The sequence below is a fragment of the Lampetra fluviatilis genome, unplaced genomic scaffold, assembly GCF_964198595.1.
Source record: "Lampetra fluviatilis unplaced genomic scaffold, kcLamFluv1.1 SCAFFOLD_883, whole genome shotgun sequence".
Taxonomy (NCBI): domain Eukaryota; kingdom Metazoa; phylum Chordata; class Hyperoartia; order Petromyzontiformes; family Petromyzontidae; genus Lampetra; species Lampetra fluviatilis.
In genome coordinates, this window is record NW_027621136.1 from 4,222 (window position 1) to 24,367 (window position 20,146).

Below are 20,146 nucleotides of genomic sequence, written 5' to 3' on the forward strand. Positions count from 1 at the left end.
GTGGGTGGGTGAGTGAGTGAGTGGGTGGGTGGGGGGGTGGGTGAGTGGGTGAGTGGGTGGGTGGGTGGGTGAGTGGGTGGGTGGGTGGGTGAGTGGGTGAGTGAGTGAGTGAGTGTGTGAATGGTTGAGTGTGTGAGTGACTGAGTGTGTGAGTGACTGAGTGTGTGAGTGGCTGGGTGAGTGAGTGAGTGAGTGGGTGAGTGGCTGAGTGAGTGGCTGAGTGAGTGACTGAGTGTGTGAGTGACTGAGTGTGTGAGTGACTGAGTGTGTGAGTGAGTGGCTGAGTCAGTGAGTGAGTGGGTGAGTGAGTGAGTGGGTGAGTGGGTGAGTGACTGAGTGTGTGAGTGGCTGGGTGAGTGACTGACTGAGTGGGTGAGTGGCTGAGTGAGTGGCTGAGTGAGTGAGTGGGTGAGTGGGTGAGTGGCTGAGTGAGTGGCTGAGTGAGTGAGTGAGTGGCTGAGTGAGTGGCTGAGTGAGTGAGTGAGTGAGTGAGTGAGTGAGTGGGTGGGTGGGTGAGTGGGTGAGTGAGTGGGTGAGTGAGTGGGTGGGTGAGTGAGTGAGTGGGTGAGTGGGTGGGTGGGTGAGTGGGTGGGTGGGTGGGTGGGTGAGTGGGTGGGTGGGTGAGTGAGTGAGTGAGTGAGTGAGTGGGTGGGTGAGTGAGTGAGTGGGTGGGTGGGTGAGTGAGTGGTGAGTGAGTGGGTGGGTGGGTGGGTGGGTGGGTGGGTGAGTGGGTGGGTGGGTGGGTGAGTGAGTGGGTGGGTTGGTGGGTGGGTGAGTGAGTGGGTGAGTGAGTGAGTGGTGAGTGAGTGGGTGAGTGGGTGGGTGGGTGGGTGGGTGAGTGGGTGGGTGGGTGGGTGAGTGGGTGGGTGGGTGGGTGGGTGAGTGAGTGGGTGGGTGGGTGAGTGAGTGAGTGGGTGAGTGAGTGAGTGAGTGGTGAGTGAGTGGGTGAGTGGGTGGGTGGGTGAGTGAGTGAGTGGGTGGGTGGGTGAGTGAGTGGGTGAGTGGGTGAGTGGGTGAGTGGGTGGGTGAGTGAGTGAGTGGGTGAGTGGGTGGGTGGGTGGGTGGGTGGGTGAGTGGGTGGGTGAGTGAGTGAGTGGGTGAGTGAGTGAGTGGGTGAGTGGGTGGGTGGGTGAGTGGGTGGGTGGGTGGGTGAGTGAGTGGGTAGGTGAGTGGGTGGGTGAGTGGGTGAGTGAGTGGGTGGGTGAGTGAGTGAGTGGGTGGGTGAGTGGGTGAGTGAGTGAGTGAGTGAGTGGGTGAGTGGGTGGGTGAGTGAGTGGGTGGGTGGGTGGGTGAGTGAGTGGGTGGGTGGGTGAGTGAGTGAGTGTGAGTGGTGAGTGAGTGGTGAGTGAGTGGGTGAGTGAGTGCGTGAGTGAGTGGGTGGGTGAGTGGGTGGGTGGGTGAGTGGGTGGGGGGGTGGGTGAGTGAGTGGGTGGGGGGGTGGGTGAGTGAGTGGGTGGGGGGGTGGGGGGGTGGGTGGGTGAGTGAGTGAGTGAGTGGGTGGGTGGGTGAGTGGGTGGGTGGGTGGGTGAGTGAGTGACTGACTGAGTGGTGAGTGAGTGGTGAGTGAGTGGGTGAGTGAGTGCGTGAGTGAGTGGGTGGGTGAGTGGGTGGGTGAGTGGGTGGGTGGGTGAGTGGGTGGGGGGGTGGGTGAGTGAGTGACTGAGTGAGTGGTGAGTGAGTGGTGAGTGAGTGGGTGAGTGAGTGAGTGAGTGAGTGGGTGGGTGGGTGAGTGGGTGGGTGGGTGAGTGAGTGACCGAGTGAGTGGTGAGTGAGTGGTGAGTGAGTGGGTGAGTGAGTGCGTGAGTGAGTGGGTGGGTGGGTGAGTGGGTGAGTGAGTGAGTGGTGAGTGAGTGGTGAGTGGTTGAGTGGTGAGTGGTGAGTGAGTGTGTGAGTGTGTGAATGGTTGAGTGAGTGAGTGGCTGAGTGAGTGAGTGCCTGAGTGAGTGAGTGGCTGAGTGTGTGAGTGACTGAGTGTGTGAGTGACTGAGTGTGTGAGTGGCTGGGTGAGTGAGTGAGTGGGTGAGTGGCTGAGTGAGTGGCTGAGTGAGTGAGTGGGTGAGTGAGTGGGTGACTGAGTGTGTGAGTGGCTGGGTGAGTGAGTGAGTGGGTGAGTGGCTGAGTGAGTGAGTGAGTGGGTGAGTGGCTGAGTGAGTGGCTGAGTGTGTGACTGACTGAGTGTGTGAGTGGCTGAGTGAGTGGCTGAGTGAGTGAGTGGGTGAGTGGGTGAGTGGCTGAGTGAGTGGCTGAGTGAGTGAGTGACTGAGTGTGTGAGTGGCTGAGTGAGTGGCTGAGTGAGTGAGTGGGTGAGTGGCTGAGTGAGTGGCTGAGTGAGTGGGTGAGTGAGTGAGTGGGTGAGTGGGTGAGTGACTGAGTGTGTGAGTGGCTGGGTGAGTGACTGACTGAGTGGGTGAGTGGCTGAGTGAGTGGCTGAGTGAGTGAGTGGGTGAGTGGCTGAGTGAGTGGCTGAGTGAGTGAGTGAGTGGCTGAGTGAGTGGCTGAGTGAGTGAGTGGGTGAGTGAGTGAGTGAGTGGGTGGGTGGGTGAGTGGGTGAGTGAGTGGGTGAGTGAGTGGGTGGGTGAGTGAGTGAGTGGGTGAGTGGGTGGGTGGGTGAGTGGGTGGGTGGGTGAGTGGGTGGGTGGGTGGGTGAGTGAGTGAGTGAGTGGGTGGGTGAGTGAGTGAGTGGGTGGGTGGGTGAGTGAGTGGTGAGTGAGTGGGTGGGTGGGTGGGTGGGTGGGTGAGTGGGTGGGTGGGTGAGTGAGTGGGTGGGTTGGTGGGTGGGTGAGTGAGTGTGGTGAGTGAGTGAGTGAGTGAGTGAGTGGTGAGTGAGTGGGTGAGTGGGTGGGTGGGTGGGTGAGTGGGTGGGTGGGTGGGTGAGTGGGTGGGTGGGTGGGTGGGTGAGTGGGTGGGTGGGTGAGTGAGTGAGTGGGTGAGTGAGTGAGTGGTGAGTGAGTGGGTGAGTGGGTGGGTGGGTGGGTGGGTGAGTGGGTGAGTGAGTGAGTGAGTGGGTGGGTGGGTGAGTGAGTGGGTGAGTGGGTGAGTGAGTGAGTGGGTGGGTGAGTGAGTGAGTGAGTGAGTGGGTGGGTGGGTGAGTGGGTGAGTGAGTGAGTGGTGAGTGAGTGGTTGAGTGGTGAGTGGTGAGTGAGTGTGTGAGTGTGTGAATGGTTGAGTGAGTGAGTGGCTGAGTGAGTGAGTGCCTGAGTGAGTGAGTGGCTGAGTGTGTGAGTGACTGAGTGTGTGAGTGACTGAGTGTGTGAGTGGCTGGGTGAGTGAGTGGGTGAGTGGCTGAGTGAGTGGCTGAGTGAGTGAGTGGGTGAGTGAGTGGGTGACTGAGTGTGTGAGTGGCTGGGTGAGTGAGTGAGTGGGTGAGTGGCTGAGTGAGTGAGTGAGTGGGTGAGTGGCTGAGTGAGTGGCTGAGTGTGTGACTGACTGAGTGTGTGAGTGGCTGAGTGAGTGGCTGAGTGAGTGAGTGGGTGAGTGGGTGAGTGGCTGAGTGAGTGAGTGACTGAGTGTGTGAGTGGCTGAGTGAGTGGCTGAGTGAGTGAGTGGGTGAGTGGCTGAGTGAGTGGCTGAGTGAGTGGGTGAGTGAGTGAGTGGGTGAGTGGGTGAGTGACTGAGTGTGTGAGTGGCTGAGTGTGTGAGTGACTGAGTGTGTGACTGACTGAGTGGGTGAGTGGCTGAGTGAGTGGCTGAGTGTGTGAGTGACTGAGTGTGTGAGTGACTGAGTGTGTGAGTGGCTGGGTGAGTGAGTGAGTGGGTGAGTGGCTGAGTGAGTGGCTGAGTGAGTGAGTGGCTGAGTGTGTGAGTGACTGAGTGTGTGAGTGACTGAGTGTGTGAGTGGCTGGGTGAGTGAGTGAGTGGGTGAGTGGCTGAGTGAGTGGCTGAGTGTGTGAGTGACTGAGTGTGTGAGTGACTGAGTGTGTGAGTGACTGAGTGTGTGAGTGGCTGGGTGAGTGAGTGAGTGGGTGAGTGGCTGAGTGAGTGGCTGAGTGAGTGAGTGGCTGAGTGTGTGACTGACTGAGTGTGTGAGTGGCTGGGTGAGTGAGTGAGTGGGTGAGTGGCTGAGTGAGTGGCTGAGTGAGTGAGTGGGTGAGTGGGTGAGTGACTGAGTGTGTGAGTGGCTGGGTGAGTGAGTGAGTGAGTGGGTGAGTGGCTGAGTGAGTGGCTGAGTGAGTGGCTGAGTGAGTGAGTGGCTGAGTGTGTGACTGACTGAGTGGGTGAGTGGCTGAGTGAGTGAGTGGGGAGTGACTGAGTGGGTGAGTGAGTGGCTCACTGTGTTCTAGGAAGTGAGCAAGTCCTGGAATATTTTCTGGATCACTGAAGCTGCCAACTTGCACACAGAGAGCAGCTGCACCCTGCAGCCACAAAGTTCAAAGTTCATGTATTTGGTGTAGAGCCCGGTGAACCATTCGGCTCTTGAATCGGGTGCAACCGCAACAACCAAAAAACAAAAACACGAACAGGAAAACACTGGGAGAGAGACACGGGGAGAGAGAGAGAGACACGGGGAGAGAGAAAGAGACACGGGGAGAGAGACACGGGGAGAGAGACACGGGGAGAGAGACACGGGGAGAGAGACACGGGGAGAGAGACACGGGGAGAGAGAGAGAGACACGGGGAGAGAGAGAGAGACACGGGGAGAGAGACACGGGGAGAGAGACACGGGGAGAGAGACACGGGGAGAGAGACACGGGGAGAGAGACACGGGGAGAGAGACACGGGGAGAGAGACACGGGGAGAGAGACACGTTGAGAGAGACACGGGGAGAGAGACACAGGGAGAGAGACACGGGGAGAGAGACACGGGGAGAGAGACACGGGGAGACACGGGGAGAGAGACACGGGGAGAGAGAGAGAGACACGGGGAGAGAGAGAGAGACACGGGGAGAGAGACACGGGGAGAGAGACACGGGGAGAGAGACACGGGGAGAGAGACACGGGGAGAGAGACACGGGGAGAGAGAGAGAGACACGGGGAGAGAGAGAGAGACACGGGGAGAGAGACACGGGGAGAGAGACACGGGGAGAGAGACACGGGGAGAGAGACACGGGGAGAGAGACACGGGGAGAGAGACACGGGGAGAGAGACACGTTGAGAGAGACACGGGGAGAGAGACACAGGGAGAGAGACACGGGGAGAGAGACACGGGGAGAGAGACACGGGGAGACACGGGGAGAGAGACACGGAGAGAGAGAGAGACACGGGGAGACACGGTGAGACACGGGGAGAGAGACACGGAGAGAGAGAGAGACACGGGGAGACACTGGGAGAGAGACACGGGGAGAGAGAGAGACACGGGGAGAGAGAGAGACACGAGGAGAGAGAGACACGGGGAGACACGGGGAGAGAGACACGGGGAGAGAGAGAGACACGGGGAGAGAGAGAGACACGGGGAGACACGGGGAGAGAGACACGGGGAGAGAGAGAGACTCGGGGAGAGAGAGAGACACGGGGAGAGAGAGACACGGGGAGACACGGGGAGAGAGACACGGGGAGAGAGAGAGACACGGGGAGAGAGACACGGGGAGAGAGACACGGGGAGAGAGAGACACGGGGAGAGAGACACGGGGAGAGAGACACGGGGAGACACGGGGAGACACGGGGAGAGAGACACGGGGAGAGAGAGAGACACGGGGAGAGAGAGAGAGACACGGGGAGAGAGACACGGGGAGAGAGACACGGGGAGAGAGACACGGGGAGAGAGACACGGGGAGAGAGACACGGGGAGAGAGAGAGAGACACGGGGAGAGAGAGAGAGACACGGGGAGAGAGACACGGGGAGAGAGACACGGGGAGAGAGACACGGGGAGAGAGACACGGGGAGAGAGACACGGGGAGAGAGACACGGGGAGAGAGACACGGGGAGAGAGACACGGGGAGAGAGACACGTTGAGAGAGACACGGGGAGAGAGACACGGGGAGACACGGGGAGAGAGACACGGGAAGAGACACGAGGAGAAAGACACGGAGAGAGAGAGAGACACGGAGAGAGAGAGACACGGAGAGACACGGGGAGAGAGACACGGGGAGAGAGACACGGGGAGAGAGACACGGGGAGAGAGAGAGAGACACGGGGAGAGAGAGAGAGACACGGGGAGAGAGACACGGGGAGAGAGACACGGGGAGAGAGACACGGGGAGAGAGACACGGGGAGAGAGACACGGGGAGAGAGACACGGGGAGAGAGACACGGGGAGAGAGACACGGGGAGAGAGACACGTTGAGAGAGACACGGGGAGAGAGACACGGGGAGACACGGGGAGAGAGACACGGGAAGAGACACGAGGAGAGAGACACGGAGAGAGAGAGAGACACGGAGAGAGAGAGACACGGAGAGACACGGGGAGAGAGACACGGGGAGAGAGAGAGACACGGGGAGAGAGAGAGACACGGGGAGAGAGAGACACGGGGAGACACGGGGAGAGAGACACGGGGAGAGAGAGAGACACGGGGAGAGAGACACGGGGAGAGAGAGACACGGGGAGAGAGACACGGGGAGACACGGGGAGACACGGGGAGACACGGGGAGACACGGGGAGACACGGTGAGACACGGGGAGAGAGACACGGGGAGAGAGAGAGACACGGGGAGAGAGAGAGAGACACGGGGAGAGAGACACGGGGAGAGAGACACGGGGAGAGAGACACGGGGAGAGAGACACGGGGAGAGAGACACGGGGAGAGAGAGAGAGACACGGGGAGAGAGAGAGAGACACGGGGAGAGAGACACGGGGAGAGAGACACGGGGAGAGAGACACGGGGAGAGAGACACGGGGAGAGAGACACGGGGAGAGAGACACGGGGAGAGAGACACGTTGAGAGAGACACGGGGAGAGAGACACGGGGAGACACGGGGAGAGAGACACGGGAAGAGACACGAGGAGAGAGACACGGAGAGAGAGAGAGACACGGAGAGAGAGAGACACGGAGAGACACGGGGAGAGAGACACGGGGAGAGAGACACGGGGAGAGAGACACGGGGAGAGAGACACGGGGAGAGAGAGACACGGAGAGACACGGGGAGAGAGACACGGGGAGAGAGACACGGGGAGAGAGACACGGGGAGAGAGACACGGGGAGAGAGAGACACGGGGAGAGAGAGACACGGGGAGAGAGACACGGAGAGAGAGAGACACGGAGAGAGAGAGACACGGAGAGACACGGGGAGAGAGACACGGGGAGAGAGACACGGGGAGAGAGACACGGGGAGAGAGACACGGAGAGACACGGGGAGAGAGACACGGGGAGAGAGACACGGGGAGAGAGACACGGGGAGAGAGACACGGGGAGAGAGAGACACGGAGAGACACGGGGAGAGAGACACGGGGAGAGAGACACGGGGAGAGAGAGACACGGAGAGAGAGAGACACGGAGAGACACGGGGAGAGAGACACGGGGAGAGAGACACGGGGAGAGAGAGACACGGGGAGAGAGAGAGACACGGGGAGAGAGAGAGACACGGGGAGAGAGAGAGACACGAGGAGAGAGAGAGACACGAGGAGAGAGAGAGACACGAGGAGAGAGACACGGGGAGACACGGGGAGAGAGACACGGGGAGAGAGAGAGACACGGGGAGACACGGGGAGAGAGACACGGGGAGAGAGAGAGACACGGGGAGAGAGAGAGAGACACGGGGAGAGAGACACGGGGAGAGAGAGAGACACGAGGAGAGAGAGACACGGGGATACACGGGGAGAGAGACACGGGGAGAGAGAGAGACACGGGGAGAGAGAGAGACACGGGGAGAGAGACACGGGGAGAGAGAGAGACACGGGGAGAGAGAGAGACACGGGGAGACACGGGGAGAGAGACACGGAGAGAGAGAGAGACACGGGGAGACACTGGGAGAGAGACACGGGGAGAGAGAGAGACACGAGGAGAGAGAGAGACACGAGGAGAGAGAGACACGGGGAGACACGGGGAGAGAGACACGGAGAGAGAGAGAGACACGGGGAGAGAGAGAGACACGGGGAGAGAAAAAGACACGAGGAGAGAGAGAGACACGGGGAGACACGGGGAGAGAGACACGGGGAGAGAGAGACACGGGGAGACACGGTGAGACACGGTGAGACACGGGGAGACACGGGGAGAGAGACACGGAGAGAGAGAGAGACACGGGGAGACACGGGGAGAGAGACACTGGGAGAGAGAGACACGGGGAGACACGGGGAGAGAGACACTGGGAGAGAGAGAGACACGGGGAGAGAGACACGGGGAGAGAGAGACACGGGGAGACACGGTGAGACACGGGGAGACACGGGGAGAGAGACACGGAGAGAGAGAGAGACACGGGGAGACACGGGGAGAGAGACACTGGGAGAGAGAGACACGGGGAGACACGGGGAGAGAGACACGGAAAGAGAGAGAGACACGGGGAGACACGGTGAGACACGGGGAGAGAGACACGGAGAGAGAGAGAGACACGGGGAGACACTGGGAGAGAGACACGGGGAGAGAGAGAGACACGGGGAGACACGGGGAGAGAGACACGGGGAGAGAGAGTCACGGGGAGACACGGGGAGAGAGACATGGAGAGAGAGAGAGACACGGGGAGACACGGTGAGACACGGGGAGAGAGACACGGAGAGAGAGAGAGACACGGGGAGACACTGGGAGAGAGACACGGGGAGAGAGAGAGACACGGAGAGAGAGAGAGACACGGGGAGACACGGTGAGACACGGGGAGAGAGACACGGAGAGAGAGAGAGACACGGGGAGACACTGGGAGAGAGACACGGGGAGAGAGAGAGACACGGGGAGAGACGGGGAGAGAGACATGGAGAGAGAGAGACACGGGGAGAGACGGTGAGACACGGGGAGAGAGACACGGAGAGAGAGAGACACGGGGAGACACGGGGAGAGAGACACGGAGAAAAAGAGAGACACGGGGAGACACGGGGAGAGAGACACGGGGAGACACGGGGAGAGAGACACGGGGAGAGAGACACGGGGAGAGAGAGACACACGGGGTGAGAGACACGGGGAGAGACACGGGGAGAGAGAGACACGGGGAGAGAGACACGGGGAGACACGGGGAGACACGGGGAGACACGGTGAGACACGGGGAGAGAGACACGGGGAGAGAGAGACACGGGGAGAGAGAGAGACACGGAGAGAGAGACACGGGGAGAGAGACACGGGGAGAGAGACACGGGGAGAGAGACACGGGGAGAAAGACACGGGGAGAGAGACACGGGGAGAGAGAGACACACGGGGTGAGAGACACGGGGAGAGACACGGGGAGAGAGAGACACGGGGAGAGAGACACGGGGAGACACGGGGAGACACGGGGAGACACGGTGAGACACGGGGAGACACGGTGAGACACGGGGAGAGAGACACGGAGAAAAAGAGAGACACGGGGAGAGAGAGACGGGGAGAGAGAGAGACACGGGGAGAGAGAGAGACACGGGGAGACACGGGGAGAGAGACACGGGGAGAGAGAGAGACACGGGGAGAGAGAGAGACACGAGGAGAGAGAGACACGGGGAGACACGGGGAGAGAGACACGGGGAGAGAGAGAGACACGGGGAGAGAGAGAGACACGGGGAGACACGGGGAGAGAGACACGGGGAGAGAGAGAGACACGGGGAGAGAGAGAGACACGGGGAGAGAGAGACACGGGGAGACACGGGGAGAGAGACACGGGGAGAGAGAGAGACACGGGGAGAGAGACACGGGGAGAGAGACACGGGGAGAGAGAGACACGGGGAGAGAGACACGGGGAGACACGGGGAGACACGGGGAGACACTGTGAGACACGGGGAGAGAGACACGGGGAGAGAGAGAGACACGGGGAGAGAGAGACACGGGGAGACACGGAGAGAGAGACACGGGGAGACACGGGGAGAGAGACACGGGAAGAGACACGAGGAGAGAGACACGGAGAGAGAGAGAGACACGGAGAGAGAGAGACACGGAGAGACACGGGGAGAGAGACACGGGGAGAGAGACACGGGGAGAGAGACACGGGGAGAGAGACACGGAGAGACACGGGGAGACACGGGGAGACACGGTGAGACACGGGGAGAGAGAGAGACACGGGGAGAGAGAGAGACACGGGGAGAGAGAGACACGGGGAGACACGGAGAGAGAGACACGGGGAGACACGGGGAGAGAGACACGGAGAGAGAGAGAGACACGGAGAGAGAGAGACACGGAGAGACACGGGGAGAGAGACACGGGGAGAGAGACACGGGGAGAGAGACACGGGGAGAGAGACACGGGGAGAGAGAGACACGGAGAGACACGGGGAGAGAGACACGGGGAGAGAGACACGGGGAGAGAGACACGGAGAGAGAGAGACACGGAGAGAGAGAGACACGGAGAGACACGGGGAGAGAGACACGGGGAGAGAGACACGGGGAGAGAGAGACACGGGGAGAGAGAGAGACACGGGGAGAGAGAGAGACACGGGGAGACACTGGGAGATAGACACGGGGAGAGAGAGAGACACGAGGAGACACTGGGAGAGAGACACGAGGAGAGAGAGAGACACGAGGAGAGAGAGAGACACGAGGAGAGAGAGACACGGGGAGACACGGGGAGAGAGACACGGGGAGAGAGAGAGACACGGGGAGAGAGAGAGACACGGGGAGACACTGGGAGAGAGACACGGGGAGAGAGAGAGACACGAGGAGAGAGAGAGACACGAGGAGAGAGAGAGACACGGGGAGACACGGGGAGAGAGACACGGGGAGAGAGAGAGACACGGGGAGAGAGAGAGACACGGGGAGAGAGACACGGGGAGAGAGAGAGACACGGGGAGAGAGAGAGACACGGGGAGAGAGACACGGAGAGAGAGAGAGACACGGGGAGACACTGGGAGAGAGACACGGGGAGAGAGAGAGACACGAGGAGAGAGAGAGACACGAGGAGAGAGAGACACGGGGAGACACGGGGAGAGAGACACGGAGAGAGAGAGAGACACGGGGAGAGAGAGAGACACGGGGAGAGAAAAAGACACGAGGAGAGAGAGAGACACGGGGAGACACGGGGAGAGAGACACGGGGAGAGAGAGACACGGGGAGACACGGTGAGACACGGGGAGACACGGGGAGAGAGACACGGAGAGAGAGAGAGACACGGGGAGACACGGGGAGAGAGACACTGGGAGAGAGAGACACGGGGAGACACGGGGAGAGAGACACGGGGAGAGAGAGAGACACGGGGAGAGAGACACGGGGAGAGAGAGACACGGGGAGACACGGTGAGACACGGGGAGACACGGAGAGAGAGACACGGAGAGAGAGAGAGACACGGGGAGACACGGGGAGAGAGACACTGGGAGAGAGAGACACGGGGAGACACGGGGAGAGAGACACGGGGAGAGAGAGACACGGGGAGACACGGGGAGAGAGACACGGAGAGAGAGAGAGACACGGGGAGACACGGTGAGACACGGGGAGAGAGACACGGAGAGAGAGAGAGACACGGGGAGACACGGGGAGACACTGGGAGAGAGACACGGGGAGAGAGAGAGACACGGGGAGAGACGGGGAGAGAGACATGGAGAGAGAGAGACACGGGGAGAGACGGTGAGACACGGGGAGAGAGACACGGAGAGAGAGAGACACGGGGAGACACGGGGAGAGAGACACGGAGAAAAAGAGAGACACGGGGAGACACGGGGAGAGAGACACGGGGAGACACGGGGAGAGAGACACGGGGAGAGAGAGACACACGGGGTGAGAGACACGGGGAGAGACACGGGGAGAGAGAGACACGGGGAGAGAGACACGGGGAGACACGGGGAGACACGGGGAGACACGGTGAGACACGGGGAGAGAGACACGGGGAGAGAGAGACACGGGGAGAGAGAGAGACACGGAGAGAGAGACACGGGGAGAGAGACACGGGGAGAGAGACACGGGGAGAGAGACACGGGGAGAGAGACACGGGGAGAGAGACACGGGGAGAGAGAGACACACGGGTGAGAGACACGGGGAGAGACACGGGGAGAGAGAGACACGGGGAGAGAGACACGGGGAGACACGGGGAGACACGGGGAGACACGGGGAGACACGGTGAGACACGGGGAGACACGGTGAGACACGGGGAGAGAGACACGGAGAAAAAGAGAGACACGGGGAGAGAGACACGGAGAGAGAGACACGGGGAGAGAGACACGGGGAGAGAGAGACACACGGGGTGAGAGACACGGGGAGAGACACGGGGAGAGAGAGACACGGGGAGAGAGACACGGGGAGACACGGGGAGACACGGGGAGACACGGGGAGACACGGGGAGAGAGACACGGAGAAAAAGAGAGACACGGGGAGACACGGGGAGACACGGGGAGAGAGACACGGGGAGAGAGAGAGACACGGAGAGAGAGACACGGGGAGAGAGACACGGGGAGAGAGACACGGGGAGAGAGACACGGGGAGAGAGACACGGGGAGAGAGAGACACACGGGGAGAGAGACACGGGGAGAGAGACACGGGGAGAGAGACACGGGGAGAGAGACACGGGGAGAGAGACACGGGGAGAGAGAGACACACGGGGTGAGAGACACGGGGAGAGAGAGACACACGGGGAGAGAGAGAGACACGGGGTGAGAGAGAGAGACACGGGGAGAGAGAGAGACACGGGGAGAGAGAGAGACACGGGGAGAGAGAGACACACGGGGAGAGAGAGAGACACGGGGTGAGAGAGAGAGACACGGGGAGAGAGAGAGACACGGGGAGAGAGAGAGACACGGGGAGAGAGAGAGACACGGGGAAATCCGCGAGAAGTCAAAACTTTCCCTTACCAACTTCTCCGAATGGAATGATTTCTTTCGCCTCTTAGGGCCATCACCGCCATCATCGCCATCACCGCCATCATCGCCATCATCGCCATCACCGCCATCACCGCCATCATCGCCATCATCGCCATCATCGCCATCATCGCCATCATCGCCATCATCACCATCATCATCATCATCATCTTCGCCGGTATCACCATCGCTATCGCCATCGCTATCATCGTCATCATCATCAATGTCTGTCCACTCATCTTCATCACCGCCATCACCATCACCGCCACCACCATCACCACCACCATCACCATCAGCGTGGTGATGGTGGTGATGGTGGTGATGTTGTGATGTGGTCGAAGGGTCGAGCTGGGGGTGGACGTCACAGCGGGAGACGTCGCTCACCAGCAAAGCTCGCAGGCCGTTGGTGAGAGTCACCACCCTAGAGACACACACGGTGACACACAGAGACACACACAGAGACACACAGTGACACACACACACACAGACACACACACAGAGACACACACACACACAGACACACACAGAGACACACAGTGACACACACACACACAGACACACACACAGAGACACACACACACACAGACACACACAGAGACACACAGTGACACACACACACACAGAGACACACACAGAGACACACAGTGACACACACACACACAGACACACACACAGAGACACACACACACACAGACACACACAGAGACACACAGTGACACACACACACACAGACACACACACAGAGACACACACACACACAGAGACACACAGTGACACACACACACACACAGACACACACAGAGACACACAGTGACACACACAGAGACACACACACAGTCACACACAGTGACACAGAGACACACACAGAGACACACAGAGACACACAGTGACACACACACAGACACACACAGAGACACACACAGTGACACACACACAGACACACACAGAGACGCACACACAGACACACACACAGACACACACAGAGACACACACACAGACACACACAGTGACACACACACAGACACACACAGAGACACACACACAGACACACACACAGACACACACACAGACACACACACAGACACACACAGAGACACACAGTGACACACACAGTGACACAGAGACACACACACACACAGACACACACAGAGACACACACAGTGACACACAGTGACACACACAGAGACACACACAGAGACACACACAGTGACACACACAGAGACACACAGTGACACACACAGACACACACACAGACACACACAGAGACACACACAGAGACACACACACAATGACACACACAGAGACACACACAGTGACACACACAGAGACACACAGTGACACACACACACACAGACACACACAGAGACACACAGTGACACACACAGAGACACACACAGAGACACACAGTGACACACACACAGTGACACAGTGACACACACAGAGACACACAGTGACACACACACACACACAGAGACACACACAGTGACACACACACAGACACACACAGAGACACACACACAGACACACACAGAGACACACACAGTGACACACACAGAGACACACACACAGACACACACACAGACACACACAGAGACACACACACAGTGACAGACACAGAGACACACACACAGAGACACACACAGAGACACACACACAGTGACACAGTGACACACACAGAGACACACACACAGTCACACACACAGTGACACAGTGACACACACAGATACACACAGTGACACACACACACAGTGACACACACAGTGACACACATACAGTGACACACACACACAGAGACAAACACACAGTGACACATACAGTAACACACACACACACAGTGACACACACAGTGACACACACACACAGTGACACACACACACAGTGACACACACACAGTGACACACACAGTGACACACACAGAGACACACACACACAGTGACACACACACACAGTGACACACACACAGTGACACACACAGTGACACACACAGTGACACACACAGAGACACACACACACAGTGACACACACACAGTGACACACACAGTGACACACACACAGAGACACACAATCCCTGTCGCACCCCAAGGTGTACAGGGAAAGGCTCCGACTCCCGGCCACGTAGTTTTACCCGGGCCCGCTCACCACCATGAAGGTCCTTCATGATCGTGAGCAGAGGGTCAGAGACTCCGAAAGCACGAAGAACAACCCAGAGCCCAGGCCTACTGATGGTATCATAGGCCTTGACCAGGTCAATAAAGCAGAGATGTAGGTCTTGTTGGAATTCCCTACACCTCTGCTGTAGCAGACGGACAGAAAACATGGCATCTGTGCAGGACCGCCCTTTCCTGAAACCGCATTGGGGCTCCGCAAGCCTCTCCTCAGCGTGCCTGGCAAGGCGATGTTGAATAATCCTTGCCAGGACCTTATCCGGCCTCACACCGAGGAGTGAGATGCCCCTGTAGTTGTTACAGTCGGTACGGTCCCCCTTCTTAAAGAGGGGGACCACCAGGGCATCCTTCCAACCCTGCGGAACCCGTCCAGTAGTCCAGACTGTTGCTATGATGTCATATAGGGCAGTCTGTGCACAAACGCCACCCTCCCTGAGCATTTCGCTTGGGAGATCATCTCTGCCCGGTGCCTTTCCTGGTCTCAGACTCTGGATCGCCTTCAGTACTTCCTCTACAGATGGCACCTCAGCCAGCCACTCACAGGGGATGACATCCTCCTCCAATATTTGAGGCACGGCAGCCTCAGCAGGGTCATCCCCACTTTGTGCCACGATGTTTTCCTGGCTGAGAGATTTTCCCTCCGCCAGGACCTCACAGAAATGCTCAGCAAATCTGCGAACCTGTTCCTGGGGTGTCGGAGATTGGATCACCGTTCTTTCCCCTAATGACGGTAATAGGTGTGGCGCTGCAGGTTACTTTTTTGATGGAGTTTAATAGTGATTTGTGATCGCGGGCCACTGAGGCAGACTCCGTCTCCTCAGCAACCCGCGACCACCACCCATCCTTGCGGCGCCTCACGGCTCTCCGAACCTCCGAGCGAAGGCTGCGGTAAAAGCCTCCTCATTCTCTGACGTGGGATGCTGTAGCCGATGAGAGTGGGCCTGTCGCTTTTTCTCAACCATCCTGAACACCTCCTCTGTCAGCCAGGGTCTCTGGGGAGGTCTCGACCGCATACCCAAAGCAGCCATTGCAGCTGCATGAGCCACAGTCCTAAACCTCGCCCATTTACCCTCGACGTCAGGAGGAGTGGGGGACGATGCCAACCCCAGCCGCAAGCGATGATGAAATTCTCGCTTGCAACTTTCATCAGCTAGCTGAGACCAGGCCACTTTTGGTTTGAATGGGGTCCTGGGTGTACACCCACCACCGGAGTGGAAGAATGGCAGGCGCATCTTTCAGATGACTAGTCGATGGTCAGTGGGCAGATCAGCTCCACGGTAGGTCCTGGTGTCAAGGACATGGGCTCGCATCCGCTGGTCCGTCACTATGTAGTCCAGCAGATGTTCTTGCTTGGACCCGGCATGCATCCATGATGTTGTGTGGATGCGCCGATGCCGGAAGAGCGTGTTGGTAATTACAAGCCCATGGGCTGCACACAAATCTAGCAGCCTCCTACCGTTGTTATTGAGCTGATCTGGCCCATGTCTTCCAATCACTCCAGACCAGGTGCCAGCATCATGACCAACTCGGGCATTGAAGTCACCCAATAGGATGACTCTGTCCCGAGTGGCCACTTTAGCCAGCACCTGTGACAGGAGGTCATAGAAGGCATCTGACTCATCGGCCTTGCCTGCATCCCTCCACGGATGTTCATCTTCGGTGGGGGCATCAGTAACCACGACCACCACTCCTCGCCTCCGGTTGATGGGAAGGCGAGCCCAAAGTAGCCTGGGGCTTACAGCTTCCCACACCTCACCGCCACGCTCCCACGCCCCCTTCATTCTTTTGTTCAGAAGAAGAGCCACTCCCTGTTGTTTGGCAGTCTCCTGCCCCGAGTAGAGGACTGTCCACCCCCCATGGTGGCAGGAGCCAGAGCCGGTCCACCGGACCTCCTGAATGCCGCAGAGACCCAGGCGGTACCGGTCCAGCTCCCGACAGATGAATGACAGCCTCTCCTCCATAGACACAGACACCAAAACCTGTCCACCGGACCTCCTGAATGCCACAGAGATCCAGGCGGTACCGGTCCAGCTCCCGACAGAGGAGTGGCAGCCTCTCCTCCATAGACACAGACACCAAAACCGGTCCACCGGACCTCCTGAATGCCGCAGAGATCCAGACGGTACCGGTCCAGCTCCCGACAGAGGAGTGGCAGCCTCTCCTCCATAGACACAGACACCAAAACCGGTCCACCGGACCTCCTGAATGCCACAGAGATCCAGGCGGTACCGTTCCAGCTCCCGACAGAGGAGTGGCAGCCTCTCCTCCATAGACACAGACACCAAAACCAGTCCACCGGACCTCCTGAATGCCACAGAGATCCAGGCGGTACCGGTCCAGCTCCCGACAGAGGAGTGGCAGCCTCTCCTCCATAGACACAGACACCAAAACCAGTCCACCGGACCTCCTGAATGCCACAGAGATCCAGGCGGTACCGGTCCAGCTCCCGACAGAGGAGTGGCAGCCTCTCCTCCATAGACACAGACACCAAAACCGGTCCACCGGACCTCCTGAATGCCACAGAGATCCAGGCGGTACCGGTCCAGCTCCCGACAGAGGAGTGGCAGCCTCTCCTCCATAGACACAGACACCAAAACCGGTCCACCGGACCTCCTGAATGCCGCAGAGATCCAGGCGGTACCGGTCCAGCTCCCGACAGAGGAGTGGCAGCCTCTCCTCCATAGACACAGACACCAAAACCGGTCCACCGGACCTCCTGAATGCCGCAGAGATCCAGGCGGTACCGGTCCAGCTCCCGACAGAGGAGTGGCAGCCTCTCCTCCATAGACACAGACACCAAAACCGGTCCACCGGACCTCCTGAATGCCACAGAGATCCAGGCGGTACCGGTCCAGCTCCCGACAGAGGAGTGGCAGCCTCTCCTCCATAGACACAGACACCAAAACCGGTCCACCGGACCTCCTGAATGCCGCAGAGATCCAGGCGGTACTGGTCCAGCTCCCGACAGAGGAGTGGCAGCCTCTCCTCCATAGACACAGACACCAAAACCGGTCCACCGGACCTCCTGAATGCCGCAGAGATCCAGGCGGTACCGGTCCAGCTCCCGACAGAGGAGTGGCAGCCTCTCCTCCATAGACACAGACACCAAAACCTGTCCACCGGACCTCCTGAATGCCGCAGAGATCCAGGCGGTACCGGTCCAGCTCCCGACAGAGGAGTGGCAGCCTCTCCTCCATAGACACAGACACCAAAACCGGTCCACCGGACCTCCTGAATGCCACAGAGATCCAGGCGGTACCGGTCCAGCTCCCGACAGAGGAGTGGCAGCCTCTCCTCCTCCGCAGTGAGCGTTCGAACATTCCACGTGGCCACACGAAGTGGCTTTTCGTTGTTTCTGGAGGAGCCCCGAGGGCAGAAGATTCAATCTCCTGACACACACACACACATATATATGAAGTAATAGTTAGCAGTAGTTAGTAGTAGTGGCTAGTGGTGGTTAGTACTAATTATTGGTACTAGTTAGCAGTACTAGTTCGTGGCAGTTAGTACTAGTTCGTGGTAGTTCGTGGTCGTGAGAACTGGTTAGTTGTTGAGTCGTTTTCAGATCACCTCCCCCACCACGCCTCACCGGTAGAGTTTTGGGTCGTTGGGAGATTTGATGATTTCCATTGCCAAGTTGCCTGGAGAAGTTTCCTGGAGACACACACAGACACACACAGACACACACAGACACACACAGACCCACACAGACACACACAGACACACACAGACACACACAGACACACACAGACACACACAGTGACACAACAACAACCGCCATTCGCCACTAAGTGGCGGTGACGTCACCACGACGCTTGTGCCAGGCCAAGTGCACCTTGAGGCTGCCACGTGAAGTGTCGAACGCCTGAGATTTTTCAGACACACACCCACACACCAACCAACCCACCCACCCACCCACCAACCAACCAACCCACCCACCCACACACCAACCAACCAACCCACTCACCCACCCACTCACTCACTCACCCACTCACCCACTCACTCACCCACTCACTCACCCACTCACTCACCCACTCACCCACCCACCCACCCACTCACCCACCCACCCACTCACCCATTCACCCACCCACTCACTCACCCACTCACTCACCCATTCACTCACCCACTCACTCACCCACTCACTCACCCACTCACTCACCCACTCACTCACCCACTCACTCACCCACTCACCCACCCACCCACTCACCCACCCACCCACTCACCCACCCACCCACTCACCCACCCACCCACTCACCCACCCACCCACTCACCCACCCACCCACCCACTCACCCACCCACCCACCCACTCACCCACCCACTCACCCACCCACCCACTCACCCACCCACCCACTCACCCACCCACCCACTCACCCACCCACCCACCCACCCACCCACTCACCCACCCACCCACTCACCCACCCACCCACTCACCCACCCACCCACCCACTCACCCACCCACTCACCCACCCACTCACTCACTCATTCACCCACCAACCCACCCACCCACCCACCCACTCACTCACTCACCCACTCACCCACCCACCAACCCACTCACGCACCCACCCACCCACTCACCCACCAACCAACCCACTCACCCACTCACCCACCCACTCACCCACTCACGCACCCACCCACCCACTTACTCACTCACTCACCCACCAACCAACCCACCCACCAACCCACCCACTCACCCACCCACCAACCCACCCACCAACTAACCCACCTACCCACCAACCAACCCACCCACCAACCAACCCACCCACCAACCAACCCACCCACCAATCCACCCACCCACTCACTCACTCACCCACCCACCCACTTACTCACCCACCCACCCACCAACCCACCCACCAACCAACCCACCCACCAATCCACCCACCCACTCACTCACTCACTCACCCACCCACTCACTCACTCACCCACCCACTCACCCACCCACTCACTCACCCACTGCGCTAACCACTGTCCCACCGCTCCACCAACCTCGAGTCCACCCTTCCACGTGAAGTCACCCGCGGCTCGATGGAGCTCGTGGAATCGATTCCCGAATCGAAGTACGCGAACATTAACAATCGATTCCCCCACCTATTCTGGTGGGGGCAGGTTAGAATCGTCGTCAGAAGAATCGCGAGGAATCGATTCCCACGCTTTAGTAGATGTCGAGGAATCGATGGGCCGTTAGGTGCTTCACGTTGTCGATTCGATTCAGCCGCTTCCAGTTCGGCAC

At 59.2% G+C, this 20,146-nt stretch overlaps 1 long non-coding RNA gene across 2 annotated transcripts; it reads right to left on the minus strand.

Annotated features, from left to right (window-relative positions):
* Nucleotides 1–4,276: 4,276 nt before the first annotated feature.
* LOC144954833 (uncharacterized) lies at nt 4,277–19,966 on the minus strand. Of its 2 annotated transcripts, none has more exons than XR_013641392.1 (4): nt 19,903–19,966; nt 18,509–18,573; nt 12,749–13,175; nt 4,277–4,352 (listed from the first exon to the last, which is right to left on the minus strand). It is a non-coding gene; the product is annotated as an uncharacterized LOC144954833 (long non-coding RNA). The 2 variants fall into 2 exon arrangements; XR_013641393.1 differs by having other exon boundaries at nt 19,867–19,936.
* Nucleotides 19,967–20,146: the final 180 nt, after the last annotated feature.